This window comes from Engystomops pustulosus, chromosome 2 (assembly GCF_040894005.1).
Source record: "Engystomops pustulosus chromosome 2, aEngPut4.maternal, whole genome shotgun sequence".
NCBI lineage: Eukaryota > Metazoa > Chordata > Amphibia > Anura > Leptodactylidae > Engystomops > Engystomops pustulosus.
The window spans coordinates 73,844,986-73,859,869 of record NC_092412.1 but is presented as its reverse complement, the minus strand read 5'-3'; positions in this window follow the sequence as shown (position 1 = coordinate 73,859,869).

Sequence of the window (14,884 nt, the reverse complement as noted above, 5' to 3'; positions counted from 1 at the left end):
GTCTTATTTGTCCAAGGGTTTTCTCATGCTGATGATTTTTAAAAACTTTGCAAAAACATGCCCAAATTAGCAATCCCTGCAGCCCTTAAGTGGCTTTACCAAATACACCACATTATTGCTGGAGTAGGGTAAAACAAGACTGGAAAAAGACAAGGTTAGCACTTTCTACAGGGACAGAGGGGAATTGCTAAAGCGAGCATTAACTGTGTTGTTATGTGGCAGCACTGTAAATACAAATGCCATAGTGAGAAGTACTGTAGCTACCATTTTAATTTCTTGTGCTAATTTCTGATTTATTTCAGTTTTGTACCTTCATTCTGAGGCTTTATATGGATCTGGTAAAATTATTGTCAGGATTCTGGATCAGTGGATCCTCTGGAGCACCGCAGGAGGTGGTAATAGCAGACACCTGGGACCAGAATCTAAGTGGCACCTGGCCTTCACCAGAGCCCGTTGAAAAGCTGGATGGACTTGCTGCGGTGGGGTACAACCAGGTTGTTCCACAGGTGCGACTAGCCCGCGGTGGCAGCCGAGGTTGAGGTACCTTAGCATCAGACAGTCTTCTGGTCAGATTTAGGCACAGGGTCAGGGCAGGGTGCAGGGATGCAAAATCAAGTCCAATCCAGGGACATCAACGGGAGGTCCAGGCAGATGGGAACGGCAAAACAGGAATAAGGGACACAGGAACGCGGGAACACGGGAACGCAGGAACACAGGAACGCTGGAACACGGGAACTCAGGAACAGGAACACACAGGAATTAAGGAATACACAGGAATGTCGCAGGGGAGCTTTCTCAATGGCATAGGCTCAAAGACTGGCAGAGTATAGAGGAAGAGGCAGGCTTATATGAGTTTTCAGAAAATGGCCATCGCCAATTAACGGCGCACTGGCCCTTTAAATCCAGAGAAGCCGGTGCGCATGTCCTAGGAGTCAGGGACACGCATGCACTGCAGATGGCGAGGAGACAGAAGCCGGGAAGGGTACGGTGCACTGATGACGTGCTGCTGGGGAAAGAGGGGCAGGGGAAAGCCCGCGGCCCACAATGTGGGTCACGGGACCACCCATGACAATTATGCAGCTGTCATAAAAAACTGAAATTTATATAACATCAAAATTGAAAAATACTTGAAATTTTCTTCATCACCAGAAAAAGAGTTATTTCTAGATGTTCTATTTCTGTAAACATATCATCTTCTGAAAATAGTTTCTATTTAAATAAGTAAAACAATTATTTTATTAACTTAATTTCAGCAGAGCATTCAATTAATACCTATGAATGTCAATATGGAAAGTTTTAACAGGCATATCAGATTTGTATTTGTCTGGGAGATAATTACAGGAACCTTTATTCTCACAGGGATATTGTTATAACAAAGTGGCTTGCAGTAATTTGATTATCATGTATAGTTATGCATGCTAAAACTTCAATTAAATTTCCTTTGCTTACCTTGATGAGAACTGAACAAGAATTGTCAAAAAGCCATAAACTGTTGTGTTTGTGAAAATCCTTAGAGAGGTTGGCCACTTCTCAATAAATCTCTTCCATTAGACATTTCTCTGAATGTATATGTACAGTACCTTTGCCTCATATGAGAGCTTCAGCCTTTCCCTATTATCCACATGCTGCACTTTGCTGTTTTAACTTGCTGTTTTTCACTCCTTCAGTCCGTCATAATGGCAGCCTCCAGTGTGTCTATTTTCTCTCAGTCCAACTCACAGACACACACAGGGAGAGGGAGACAGCAGGGTGAGTCCTCCTATCCTGCTACAGGTCCCTCATATTTATCAATGTAGGATCTTTGTTTACATGTTATGCACAGAGTCTACACAGAGCATCAGAGAACCGAAACATGATTGGTGAATAGACCCGCAAGGCATCATTCTGAAGGAGGGATAATACTGGTTAACTTGTACGTACCATATGCAAGCAGAGCCAAAGCCACAGTCAGAGTTACGTTGCTTGGTGATGGGATGTGGTTTACATTATAGGGTCACTTACCAGGATGTCCACTTTACAGCAGCTTCAAAGTGCAACCTCAAGTTTGTTGTTTGGGAAGACCCACTTAATGGGGCATATTTATCAGGACCTCTGCGCCACTGACGGCCCTGTAATAATTGCAAATGCTAGCTTATTGCTAGCACTTACGACTATTTTGTCCTTTCCGCCACCTTCACGCATTGGGGCGTGAGAGGGTGTGAGGGGGAGGCAGAGTGGAGGGCGTGACCGGAAGTGGGCCATCTAAGGGCGTTACTGTCGCCGTGCCGCCGCACTCGCTGCCCCCAGTGACTTGAAGCTTGAGCGCCGGCCTATGATAAATATGTCCCAATGTCTTGAATGTGGGTACAAACTACTTTTTTGGGCACAGAGGGAAAAGAGCAATGTTTGGATTCTGTATGGATTACAAATTTAGGCTGTGGATTCCATATTACTTGCAGAGCTATGGATATAACCATAAAGCCGAAACCAGACCCCATTTTCGAAATTGCAAGGAATTTATGAAGGGGTGCTGTGAGCATTTTGATTCCTTGTTGGTGTTGCAGAAACATTTAACTTGAAATAAAAGGGATGACCTATATCATAATTTTTTCTTTCTTTGGTAAATTTTTGAGAAATTTGGCAGCTCTTTTTTGTGCCTTATGTATGTATCATGTCTTTTTTCTTGTGATACATGTTCACTTTTTCCTGTCCTGGTAGGCACAAATTTTGTTTTCTTTTTGAGACTTTTTTGTTGTTTCTGTGCCCAACGAAGGGCAAATTGATTGGTTCATAAACACACTAGACAAACTAAAAGACTTTGTGGAAGGTCATATCATAGCTGGCACTTAAACCTGGAACTTATTTCCAACTTCGATTCCTCGATGGGGAAAATCTGCCACTCAAAGAAGTGGCAGGTTTCACAAGTTATTGCAGGTCCACAAGTTATTGCAGATGTTGGACTAACTGTTCATACCCAGCTCATTACTATTAGCAACTAAATCTGTATCGATTGGATCAATCACTGACTCTGATCATGCAACTGTAATTGTCTGACTGGAACTAGACTCTATGGGGCAGATTTACTTACCCGGTCCATTCGCGATCCAGCGGCGCGTTCTCTGCGCTGGATTCGGGTCCGGCCAGGATTTATTAAGGCAGTTTCTCCGCTGTCCACCAGGTGGCGCTGCTGCGCCGAAGAGCATCGGAACGCACTGGAATATACCGAGCCGGGCTGAGTGAAGGTAAGTGCAATTTTCGCGACACATTTTTTTAAAAAAATGCAGCGTTTTTCCCGAATCCTTCGAGTTTTAGTTCAGCCATGCCCCCTGATTTTCATCGCGTGCATGCCGGCGCCGATGCGCCACAATCCGATTGCGTGTGCCAAAAACCCGGGGCAATTCAGGGGAAATCGGCGCAAATCAGAAATATTCCGGTAACATGACGGAAAAACTCGAATCGTGCCCTTAGTAAATGACTCCCATTGCCTCATCCGCAAGGACTATAGAAGCTAAAACAAAATCCTGCTAGACTCCGAAGCTAGAATACAAGAAACTAGGAATAAACTAAATTCATGCTTCAGACGCAACTTATCCAACAAGACATCTCTCACACTAAACTGGGAGGTCCGCAAAACTTTCATTAAGGGAGAACACTGCACTATCATTGGACTTTACGACTTTATCAGGTGTAGCTCTAGATGTTAAAAAACCAAGACTGGCTAAATGAACTACATCTCGCACAACTAGCCCAAAGCGATACAGGGGAACTCAACAGACCTGTTTCCATAAAATAAGTGCAAGAGATACTTAACTCCCTTCCGTTACATAAAAGCCCAGGCCCTGATGGACTCCCATCCTCTTACTATAAAAAGTTGTCAGATTTCCTACTACCCCACCTCGCTTCTGGTGCGGAGCACTAGGCACAGGAGCCACACTCCCTAAACAGGCCCTGGAAGCTACTATTACTGTGATTCAGAAGGAAGGTTAGGATCCCCAGTGCTGTGGGAATTATCACCCAATCTCGTTAATTAATGTTGACAATATGGGCAAAAATTAACTAGCTGCTCCCGAAACTCTTAAGCCTGGACCAAGTAGGCTTCATCCAAGGTAGGGAGGGAAGCCATATCAGCTGCATGGTCCTTTCTAAAAACTAAAGAGATAGAGACTGTAGCAAAAGAGAAGGAAACCTGCTAAGATACCTAAATACAACCCTACCCAACCTTAATTTCTTGTAAAAATTAGACATCCATGAAATACTATAGACTAAAAGATCTGAAGGAACCTGACGCTGTGCTGTCCTGGCTGGAGGAGCACATCATTAATAAACAAACCCAAGACAAAATAATTGTTCAGAGCAATATAGACACCAAGCCAGCCTTTCTGCGTGCATGGGAGCAGGATCTAGGAATCACTGTCTGGACAACATAGGTTACAAAAACCCTAAGAAACTTCCATGGGTTTCCTCAATGTGTTAAGTTCCAAGAGAACTCATATGGAATTTTCTACGGATTGCATAGAACACCATTTGCCTTGAGAAGAATGGGCCTTTCCCCGAGCAGCAAATGCTGAAGATGTGATCAAGTAGGTGCATCCCACCTACATATTTTCTGGACTTGTCCAATGATTCAACCCTTTTGGGAAAAAATCATGAAAAATTTTTTAACAATATTCCATCTATAACTAACTCACAAAATCACCCCAGAGTCAATTTGCTGTGGTTGCCCAATAGGTCAACGATGCCAAAAAAGAATAATAATCCTACAATCCTAGTTCAAGCAGCAAAATCCTTGATTCCACTACAGTGGTTGAATGCTCACCAACCTACTCTAGAACAATGGGTCAACAAGGTAGATCAAACATTCAGGCTAGAAGAAATTATGCACATAGCAAAGAGAAAAGAATCCAGCTTACCCCTAACTGTGTTGTGGCCACCTCATCTCCAGGGCATGGAAAACACCTTGCTGTTTGGTGTGATATAAATGGAAGAAGTTGAGATCCGGCTTGATGAAGAAATTTAAAAGCCTTTTTTCCAAAAATAAATTGGCATCCAAAACATATTTGCAGGAAATCGGGCAATGCATCACATCAACTCGTTGTAAGCACCTCATGTGCTCTTACTCATGATTGTTTTAGCAAAAAATAGCAGATTTGCCCAATTGCATTGTTGTTAACAAGGCATTTACAAAAGGCACGTGTTAACATAATGTTAACATATATGGTAATACTGCGTTAACATATTTTTGTTAACATTGGTGTTAACATCTTATTAATACATTCATTCCAGTTTAAATCCAACTCCTCCTGCAATTGAAAATTCTTCCGTGAACATTCTGCCTTTGTCTAAGTTGGCCCTGCCCATTGCCGCTTCCCCCACCTATCACTGTTTAGCAATGGGTTTGCCCACTTTCAGCAAATAATTTATATGGTTTCTAAAAAGTTATACAATTTTCCATTTAATTTTCTGCATCAGTTCCTCAATATTTTTCTAGATCTCTGCTTGCTGCCCTCCTATAGAAAGCTTGTATGTTTACCCCAGTGGATAGAAGTCCCTTTATCCCTTACCAGCAGTTATTAACGGTGTGAGTGATAACATTATGGTGACAGTCCCTCCTTGTGCCAGAATTATCAAAGGGTCAGATGTAAGTGTAAGACTAAGCCAACTTTACATCTATCAATTGTTTGTTGAGTTGGCCCCAGAAATATGATAAATTTTTTTTGCATTTTCAAAAATCTTAAGGCCATACCCTCTTTCTGTTTATCACACATAATGACAGATTTCTGCTGTAAACTGATTAGTAAATGTTCTCCAATACTATGTGTTTATGTGATGGCCTTTGCTTTCTTCTTTCAAGCTTCTTCCATGCATAGGAAGAAATATGTCTCTGTACATGTGTAAAGGTGTATACATTTCCAACACTAAAAGACAAACCCAATAAATAAAAAGTGCAATCCTTTATTTCTAATTTAAAACCGAATAAATAAGATATAGGCTTTTGAATTCTTATTCCTCTGACATATGGAATGAAACTCCTTGCACTCCATTACTGTAAATCTGCTGCAAAAATTCAATATTTTCTTTCCAATACTAATTATAGATATTCATCAGGGATGAGAAAATTGGACAGATTTCCAACTGTGCAATTTGCAGGGTGCATTAGTTAATATTAATCATTCTTGGATAGGTTCCACTCTGATTTAGGAACTTTGTACAATCCCATGCAGCACAAGATGTATTAAATTAAAATGTCCTATAGGGTAATGTAAATAAGTGATTTTCCTATTGATTTATCATGAAAACATCAGCTATATTTGGTACCACAGATGGGCAATTAATTAAAGTCAGGGAGATTGATACCAAATGTGACATAATTATTTACAGATTTAAAATGTATTGGCATTGGAAAAAAAGAAGATATTGATCATTACTTATATCTATACATGTGGTTTTCAATCCCTTGCATGGCAGGAAATAGAAAGAGTCCAGAGCAGCAGTGCTAAGAAAAAATCAGGGGTGCAAGCCAAGTCCAGCATTAACTTCAGTTAATAGTTAACTATTTATGTACTCAGTTCACTATCACTATACACAGAAGTATTGGCATGATACTTTTTAAGATACTGCTTGTCAAAGACTCCAGTTTAGGAAGTTGAAACGTTGTGGTATGAATAAATCCACTTGATTTTATTTACTTATTTCCTAGATTGCGACCATTTCTATTTTTGTTTTTCTTTAGCCCTTTAATGACCAGGCCCTTTTTTGTTTGTTTGTTTGTTTTTTTTATTTTGCATTTCAGTTTTTCAGTCCCCAACTTTTGTCAGGACTTGTTTTCTGCGTAACAAATTGTACTTCATAGTGATGGCATTTAATATGAAGAGGGGAAAAAAATTCCAACTGCAGTGAAACTGATGAAAAAACACATTTGAAACTTTTTCTTATGGGCTAGGTTTATACAGCTTGCACTGTGTGACTCAAATGACAAGTCTCCTATATTCTTTGGGGCCGTACAATCACAGGTATACTAAATTTATCGGATTTATAATGTTGTCATATATTTACAAAACTTAAACCTCATGTACAAAAATTCTTCACTTTGCCATCTTCAGACACTAATAACTTTTTCTTATTTATAGTGTACAGAGTTCTGTGTGGTGTAGTTTCTTGCAAGGTGAGATGATGTTTTCAATGGTAGCGGCCTTTTGATAACTTTTTTAATTTGTTTCAAAATTGCAAAAAAAGTGCTGTTTTTGACTTTGTGTGCTATTTTCCGTTAAGGGGTTAAACATTGAGAATAGCTGTTATCATATTTTGATAGATCAGATGCGGCGATACCTAACATGTTTATGATTTTATAATTAATTTTGATATCAGCTCTAGGGAAAGGGGGTTTATTTGAATTTTAATGTTTTTTTTAATTATCATTTTACTTTTTTGTTTATTTTTTTACCATTTTTCAGACCACCTTTGGTAATTTAACAGTGCTGATCACGGGTATTGACGGTGGGTGTTTGCTGCATATTGCAGCCCATGAGTCTATACTCCGTACTAATACGTCACACGTGCGTAAGGAGTTAGGAAGCTCCTCCTACTCTGCACTCATTACCTCTATTAAGTACACCTGTTTGAACTCCTTACTGACACTAGTCAACACACTCAATAACACTCCAACCTTTCTACCATGAGCAAATATCTGCCCACTGCTCTACTACCAGGACTATACTTATTTGATGTTGATGGTAGATTTCCCAAATAAAACCGTAATAATCTTTTATTATCTTCTTAAAACTAAACTATATATTTTTAGACTTTTATTGTAACTACCTTCAGAGAATACTCAGGGTGTAGGGAAGCCTCTGTAGGCTCTGGGGCTAAAGCACCTCCAAACCCTGAGTAACCTCTGAAGTAGTGTATACCAGCGAAGAGGGCCGAAAAGTCTCTGTGTCTGGAATTGCGACTAAATCCCCCATGTACAATGATTTCTATGCTTTCAATGATTTCTTTTTTAACCTGTTTATGCTTTTTTGAAGGATAAGTATAGATAAACTCCTTGTACCTGCTACCCAAGATTCATTGGGGGGTCATCTACTAAGGGCCCGAATCACGTTTTTCCGACGGGTTACTTGAATATTTCCGTTTTGCGATGATTTTCCCTGAATTGCCCCGGGGTCTCCATAGAGAAAGCGCTGCTGGATCGCGACAGGACCAGGTAAGTAAATCTGCACCATTATATCCCGCATTACATAGCTCAGCCAAAGTATAAATAGTCACTGTTACATGAACTTTATTTCAAATACATTTGTCACAGGTAAAATTACTGTTACAAATGTATGCATAAAATAATCATATACATTTGCTTACATTATTTTTATGCTACTTTCTTCTTTTAGCATAACTAATGTGTGCTTTTGGGAATGAAAGATCTCTCTCTGTTAGTGATCATTGTCTGTATGGCATTGTTCTGTAATCGTAAAAGTGTTTTCACTCACTCTTGACACAAAACTAATTTTGATGACAGCACTCAACTCTTGAAGGGTTACCGGCAATATTAAAGCTTTGTAGTTTCAAGTTAAAATGCCAAACCCCCATTAGCAGTGACTGATACAGTAATAACAGTGGATTTTATGAGAGACAGGTGAGACGTGGCTCAGATGTATAACTGATATGAGCTATAATTTTGTCTGATCATGTCATTTAATTATTGGAGTCTGAAATTGAAACATTTAGAAAGACACATAAACTGCTATGAAAAGAGAAAATTCTGCATTACCAGGTCTGAATAGATTATTGCACCAATCAAGTGTTAGATACAGTAAGAAAAAAGGAAAAGACGACCAGTAAAAGCAAAAATGGATGTGTATATTCAATTATGAATTGTTAGTTGTAGCTTAAACTAAACAAAGTTAGATCATCATGATAAAGGAGCTGACTCGTCAAACAACATAGACTCCACACAATGAATGATTGACCCCCTAAGTGATGGAATGGTGGGATGCTGTTCTCTCCGGAATGCTGGCCTACTGACACCAATTTTAAATGTGGAATTGTTGCCTACCTTGGCATTTTCCTTTGTTTGGATTCCTATATCACTTGTCCCTATATGCTTTATTGATGGTATTTGCATTGGTATCTTTATATACTGCAAGCAGGATGGTTTTTTGAGTTTTGTGTTCATATGTGAATTATTTTAAATGCTTTTAATGGTGTATGTGAAGTCTATTTGAGGCTTTGTAGAAAAGAATCTCTTTGTTTGAGCCTTGCTTTGACAACTCCTCTCTTTTGTTAATGATGCTGATGCTAAACACACATGCTAACATAACTTTAACCCTTGTAGCAAATTTAACCCTTTTAGGAACAGGTGTTTTCATTAGGTTTATCTTCTTCCACAAGCCATATCTTCTTGATTTTTCCTTTTACAAAGCTATGTGAGGACTTGTTATCTATGGAACAAATTGTACTTCCTGCTGGCAGAACCCTTTAATATTCTCTGACTTTAAATTTCCCATAACTTGCTGATAGTTGAGGATCCCAGTGGAATTACCCCCAAAGGATCATGAGATCAGTGTGTTGTACCCCAAAGAAATGACCAGCTGGTTACAAATGCAGCTTTATGCCGAATGCAGTGTTCTTGCGATCTGTGGGTTCCCACCACTGGGACAAGCAGCGAGTTATCCGCAATCTTGTGGAAAGGGAATACCTTGATGACCCATTTAAACTGGGGAGGGGATACACCGTGTAATTCATATAATTCAACAAGAGCTTTATATAAGTTAAGAAGGTGACTTACATAATATTGTAAATTTGGGAGGAGCTATATATTATATAGGCAATAAATTTGTAGCTCAATAACAAATCATGTACAGGCTATCCCTGTATAATGATGTTCCCTACTGCCACTAGTAAATCATATACATGTACCCCCCTGAATAATAATATATGCCTCCCCCACTAATTAACAGAGCATACCATCTACAGTGCCCCCCTCCTGTAGACATATGGCTTATTTCCTGCATCTTTTCCTCCTATGCCCAAGCTCTGGCACAACTACAAAGGGACACAGGCACACTACATGGCATCACATCGTACTCTCTGTGTATTGGTTTGGAAGGCAGCATGAGCAGCAATGAGAACTGCCACATCAGCCTGCAATCCATTGTTTTTTGCAACAATAACACTGTATTTGGATTTTTTCCAGCTTCCCCATACTTTTCAGACAGACAAATAAGGTGCCAGTAGAAACATATGCTTCCCTTCAGTGAATCAGTGGCCCTGTATAAAAATAAAAGTGGCCCCATGTTATAGGTTGGTCAAAAGTTATAGGTGAAGTATCCACAAGAAGGAGTTAAAAAATTGTTAACCACAAGTCCACAAGTTAACCACAAGCCACATAGGTAAGTAGCCCATGGCAAAACAGATACAACTTTTTTGAGTTTAGCTATAAAGGGCAAGTAAGAATGTAATGGCAGAATAAATGACAAAACAAATAACTATGTAGGTAAGTTATCATACCATAACTATAATAATACTGCCCCTATGTACAAGAATATAACTAATACAATGCTGGCCTCCTGGTCTGCCCACTCCTTCTTGCAATCAACACATCAGACCTGCTCCCTTTTCTCACAGTCAGCCCCCCATGTCTGCTACTCCTTCCTCACATAAGTAACTCCCCTTGGTCTGCCTCCCTCTTTTTATAGTAAGCTTACCCAAGTCTGCTACCTCCTTATCACACAGGTAGCTGCCAGGTATTGTCCCCCTCATCTCAATGGTATCCCCTCATTTCTGCTGCTCCCCCTCCTCAGGTAGGTATCCCCCAAGTGTTGTCCCTGTCCTTACACAGGTACCCCATCAAGTCTTGTCACACTTCTCACACAGGTAGATCCCTCTAGGTCTGCTCCCCCTACACCAAGTTTTGTAATCCTCACACAGGTAGTCTCCCAGGGCATGTCCCTTTCCTCACACAGATATCACTCGAGATCTGCTTCCCCCTTCTTGCAGTCAGCTCCTTAATGCCTGGCCCCCCTTCTCACACAGGTAGTCTCCCTCAGGTTTGGCCCCCCATCCTCAAACATGGAAGCCCCCAAGTCTGGTCCCACCTCTACACACAGGTATCCACCCAATGTCTACCCCCCCCCCCATACAGGTATACACCATGTCTTGTCCCTGTGCTCACACAGGTAGCCCTCCGGTCTCTTCCCACAGCAGCCACTGGAAGCCCTCCTTGTCTTGTCCTCCTCACACAGGTAGCCCACCAGGATTTGTCCCCTTCCTCACACAGGTATCCCTTCAGGTCTGTTATTCTCATCTCATAGTCAGCCCTTCCATTTCTGTCCCATGTCCATTTGCAAAACCTCAATAAAGCTGTGGTGACTACTGGGCTGGCCGACCTCAGGGCTTTAATATTTACCACCTCAATCTCATCTCAATGTAAATAAACCTGTTTTGCAGGCAATGTTCCTTATTTACAAAGGGATTTAAAAAACTAAACTCATTTTGTTTTCAAAAAACAAAATGAAGTGCTGTTTTTACACACAACTTGCCTGTGTTACAACATTGATACAGGAATTTAATGATCTTTTCTGTGATTCTGAATGGTTCACTTATGTATCTAGTTAAACCATCAATATTATCCTGTCTCCTGAGCCAACTCAAAAGAACATGGTAACTCAATTTCAATTACCTCGAGTTTCTAACTGTTAAGCTAATCCTCGTACTCGGAGATCAGTTGGCTACCCTTAAGATTTCTAATGACTAATGTAATATTCATAAAGTTTACTGGCTATCTGGGCTCTGATTGTTTTGAAAGGCCCTGCTAGGGTCAATGCAAAAAAGCAACAATAAAAGGCTGAAGCCTTTGCAGTAGGCATGGCTAATGAATTATAATGTGCATACTGTATCTGGAAAGTGTATATGCAGCCAACTTTACATCTTTTCATTTCCAGTTCTAAGTCAGTGCTAGACAGCGACTTCTGGCAAGAGCCACAAATTATTACCATATCACATACTCTGGCATTGAGTCTTAAGATGTGCTGGAATCAGAAAGCCTCTGTAATTGCTGATAACAAGCAGCTCAGATCACTTCTCTTATTTTCATACCTGAAATAAAAAAATGACAGCTGATGATAGGTTGCCAAGGGCAACACATTCCCTTTTAGCTTACAGCTTCACAAAATTAACACTCTCATGTGATTTAATGTGGGTGCATAAGAGGGCAATTGTGGAGTAGAATAGCAATGTAATACAGTCATGCCCTTAGAAATGTCTCTTGCAGGTGTCAGTTGACCTTTCTGCAAAAAGCTACTGTCATACCACACTAATGTAATACTAAACATGACCAACATGTTGATTTGCAGCAATTTTGTTCCAATATGAACACATCTACTAATGTATTCATAGTTATATCGTACACCTTGATAAGACTTGAGATTTTTGTAATTAAGTCATGTCTTTAGAGAATCAAAGCAAAAACATGGATTGGCTTTTGTCTTACCACCAGATTATTAAAAAAATCTATCCAATGATTTTCTGACTCCATCCTGGTCATAAGGAATTTAGTATTTGCACATATACTGACCCTGGTGAACAGAGAGAAGGTAAAAAAATAAAATGTGCTACATCTTTCTGCAAAACTGGTAGTTCCAAGCCAATCCCTGGACAGAAGCGTCTGTAGTCACAGATGCAGAAATAGTTAGAGCCAAAGCTGTAAACAAGGTGTTAAGGATAGTGATGAGAGAATCCATATTCTGTTTGGGTCAAGTTTTGGGAACCTGAATATTGCTGTTTGGCCCCACCATTGGAATGTTTGCTGGATTACGGCAGGTACTTTTTCCTCCTTGCCCATTCATCAGCTAAACCTTTAGCTGTCAATGGAAACTGGTAAATTAATGTAACAATTCACATTAATTTCTTCTTTGGAAGCTACAGATGCAGGACGTAACACTGCTGGGAAAGTTGATGTTAGAACTGTTGTTGACATTCTGCACCAGTTTGATAGAGTATCAACACTCTGGATCTACTCACTTCCCTCACCCCTCCCAGCCTCCAGACTTGCAAAAGTAATTAGGAAGAGAAGCTACAGATTAAACCATCCTCCAGCTGACTTCAATTTACAGTTTTACACCAGAAAGCTTTTTTAGGCTGTAGCACAGTACAGAGGTCTTTAGCACTGTACATTTTAACAATGGAAATAATTCACTATTCTTAATTAATTACATGAATTGTTTCAAAATAGCAGGTGTTATTTTTTCTACTTTGTCCACAGTTTTACCATCTAAATTATGGAAGCAACAAGCCTCATACATAAATATTTGTTTCGTAAAAATGCATAAATTATATAAATGTAAGTATTTCACAACAAATAAAGTATACAAATGAAATCTCAAGAAAAAAATATAAGTTAAACTCCTTAAGTCCTGCTCAACATGTGATGCAGTTTATGCATTTACAATGATACAAAGAAGAAAACTTCAGCTCAGCTCACGTGTGAGCACACCAACCACAGGCCAGTGCACGGACTTCGGTGTAACTATCCTAAACAAAAGAAGTTTGCGCTGCATCCAGGCAAAAACTTTATTACAAAACTTTAAAGAGGAATTTCTTTTCAAGAAATTTTTGCCTGGATGCACAAAAAACCTCTTTTGTTTTGTATCAACAATGATAAATTCCCCCATAATTACCTGAAGTAGTTGCTGGTAGGATACACGTGGGGTCTATAGACTTCTCCCCTTTGAACTGCTGCTCTATACACTTATTTATACAGTTGACTTTGTGGGTAAGCCCTTCTTGATAATTTGGGATGATGAGAATTTGAGGGGTATATTTATAATGTTTTTGCACCCCTGGGACTTTAATACCTTAAGTACTTTTTAATGCTTTTTATTGTGCTTTTACTGATATAATCAAATGCCTATTGATTTTGCTTTCACAGTTTGCTCGCAAAATATTTTGCACATCTGTGTCTTGTATTATTAAAGAGCACCAAAAGCCTCTTTACAGATCTACACGTGTTAGCATACTGCCCTATATATCAATTGTAGCAGGTTTTCTTTTTGTTGCTACCAAAGTTTACCACACCTGCTCTAATGACTTAACTTACTCTGTTATTCTTCAAATGTAAGAAAAATGTTGGCAGCTAAAACTGTTTCATATGCTGACATTATTTAAAGGGCATCTTTATCACTAGCGGGAAAAAACAGTATGATGTGTGTTTATAGAAGATCAAATCTGTGCCGTAAAATGCTAGAGAAGTGAAGCATGAACTTAAAGTTATGATGCAGAAAGATTAACCCCTTAAGGACGCAGGGTTTTTCGGCCGATTTCTCGCTCTCCAACTTCAAAAATCCATAACTTTTTCATTTTTCCGTGTAGAGACCTGTGTGAGGGCTAATTTTGTGCGTAACAAATTTTACTTTCCCGTGATGTTATTTATTTTAACATGCCGTGTACTGCGTAGCTGAAAAAAAATTCCAAATGTGGAAAAATTGAAAAAAAACGTCACGTGCGTCACGTTCTTGTGGGCTCAGTTTTTACGACTTTCACTCTTCGCTCCAAATAACACGCCTACTTTATTCTCTGGTTCGGTGCGATCGCGGTGATACCAAATTTATATAGGTTTTATTGTGTTTTAATACATTTTCAAAAATTAAACGAATGTGTACAAAAAAGAAAAAAATTTTTTGGCCATCTTCTGACGCTAATAACTTTTTCATACTTTGGCGCACAGAGATGTGTGAGGGGTCATTTTTTGCGAAATGAGGCGACGTTTTCATTGCTACCATTTTGAGGTCTGTGCGATATTTTGATCATTTTTTATTTCATTTTTTATGTTATGTAAAAAGGTGTAAAAGTCGCATTTCGGACATTTGGGCGCCATTTCCCGTCTCGGAGGTCACCGCCGGCCGTAAACGTTTTTATA